Source organism: Rosa rugosa, chromosome 3 (genome assembly GCF_958449725.1).
Source record: "Rosa rugosa chromosome 3, drRosRugo1.1, whole genome shotgun sequence".
In the NCBI taxonomy this organism is placed as follows: domain Eukaryota; kingdom Viridiplantae; phylum Streptophyta; class Magnoliopsida; order Rosales; family Rosaceae; genus Rosa; species Rosa rugosa.
The window spans coordinates 28,429,818-28,432,156 of NC_084822.1; the positions used below are offsets into that span (position 1 = coordinate 28,429,818).

The window sequence follows — 2,339 nt, forward strand, 5'->3', positions numbered from 1 at the left end:
ACTGTTGTAGGGGTGAGTTTTCGTCCTCGCTACTCAATAGGGGCTTCACCCGACTAGGTTTGAAAACCGACCCATAAGATAATAATTTGGGATCCCAGTATGAAAAGTTAAACCATTTCTTTAAAGAACGACAAACTTTAAATATCTTTCGGACTCAAAATCCAATGCATGAAACTCAAAGAAATGCATAATACCTGATGGCCAGTCCCATGGACCAACTACATGGCCTTACCTCAAATAAAATCATCACCAGGTAAGCGTAGTGAGAGTGTCCACTTACGCCATATCACCTAAAAATAGTGCCACACCTCAAAGGATGTCAGACACCATTCCGTCCATACGGCCCCTCCGGAGGTTTAGGGGATCGAAGCCCAAGGAATCGCTATGTTCCACTCACTCTCAAGCCATCAATAACCAAACCATGCAACTCAAATATGCATAAACATTTAATTCAAAACGGAAAACAACTAACCGAATGAGTCCTTGGTCCCCTACCTGGATTCCGATGCTTTAACCTTTTATGTTGTCCGAGATTCACGAACCTTCCGTTCCTCGGGTAACTGGAAATCCTAGATTCCGACATTTTAATAATTAATATCTCATTGAACTAATAATTGAAATCTCGACGATTACAAATCGTACAATTAAGTTTTCCTGGTTTGACCAGGAGTTGTCCAAGGTTTGACCACATTTGACCAATGTTTCTTAGTTTTGACCAGTTTGACCAAAGTGTGACCAATCGTAGTAGGTTCGACAGTGAACTTAAATCATCGAACATTCACTTGAAATTACAGTATCGATCAACCATATATTGATTTCTTTCACTTTCTATCAATTTAACATATGCACAAGCATAGAACATGTTTCCAATTTCAAATCGTTCAACAGTCAACCTTATTTCTATTTCAAGTTTCATCGTATAGCAATTCCGATTGAATTACTATGGACACCCATACTTTACAATTTCTACACAAGGTGGTCCAAAACTACTAAGGACACCCAAGATCATAACTTGACCATTTTTCAAACTTTTCCCAATCATTTCGATTAATCGGCCTTAGCAACACTAACAAGACTTTAACTTACAAAACCAGAAACAATCCCAAATCACCAAACCACACATCAATTCAAATCAAGTCACTGCCAACCCATTCTGCACATGCAAACAACATCTCATAGTCAACACAATACACTTAACTCATGCATCACCGGTCAACCATTTCACAATGAGCATACAACACAACAATCAATCCCAATCCAAAGTTTCGATACCAGTAGCAGATTCATCAACACATAATCGAGAAGCTTTCAATTTCCCATACACTCAAAATCCCAACAACTTTCAGAGAACAGAACTTTGATTCTAGTTTCTGCATTATACCTTTGAGAGCTTTGATTCGTAAACTGTTGCTTCGGTGCTCAAACTCGGTTCTCCGGGACAAAGCCGATGACAAGCTGTTGATTCGATGCCCAAAACTTAGCAAGTTCCTAAACCCAGTTCTAAATCGTTGTCAGCCTTCATCAACAGGAGTAACGAAGCCAGAACGAACCAAGAAAAGCCAGAGAAATCGCCGGCGTCGAAGAACAGCGCCGGAACAGAGATGAACCCAGAAACAAAACCAGCAAAACTCCATCAATTTCAAAGACTAATTAACCTAACGTGTAGAGAAAGGCGAGAGGATGAATTTCCATACCTCATGCAAGCCAATCGGTGACCGGAGTCGCCGAAAATTGCAGAGGTTGTCGGAGAAAGTTCGGGCCTTCCAGTCGTCGGTCCTCCGTCTACAGCCGGTGCATGTACGATCCGAGGCCACAGGCGTGACGGCGATGTCGATACGAAGAGAATGTCGGTGGTCCGCCGCTGTGAGGTGGCTTGACGGAGTAGCCCCGGTCGGATCCTCTTTGCGGGTCTTCGGGTCGCGTTTCGGGTCAGAGAGAACTCTGGTTCTCTTTCTCTCTCTCGATCCTTCTGGATTGATCACCGAGTCCTAGGCCTATTTATAGGCTGCCCAACTAGCATTCAACGGCTATGATCGAGTGATGGAGGTTTTTTGACGGCTGAGATCGCATCGTAGAATTTCCGTATTTTCTAAAGTCTCAATAACTTCAAAAAACCGCTATAAATAGCTTGGGTATCCGGAAGATTCCCCGAAAATTTCCACGAACTCATCGTGTCGTGTACTTTATTATCCAACACTTAAATTGAAGATTTCAATTTATGAAAATTTCTGAAAATATTCTCGAGCACCTTGACATTTATCGATATCGTTGAATAATTTCACGTACGATCTCCCTTAAGCTCGATACATTTTTCTGGGGCTCACATAAGTATCTCTCAT

At 41.9% G+C, this 2,339-nt stretch overlaps 1 long non-coding RNA gene across 1 annotated transcript; it reads right to left on the reverse strand.

Moving 5' to 3' along the window:
• Window positions 1–1,097: 1,097 nt before the first annotated feature.
• On the reverse strand, window positions 1,098–1,948 carry LOC133740230 (uncharacterized). The gene is made up of 2 exons (XR_009861078.1): window positions 1,695–1,948; window positions 1,098–1,516 (listed from the first exon to the last, which is right to left on the reverse strand). It is a non-coding gene; the product is annotated as an uncharacterized LOC133740230 (long non-coding RNA).
• Between the last annotated feature and the right edge of the window lie 391 nt (window positions 1,949–2,339).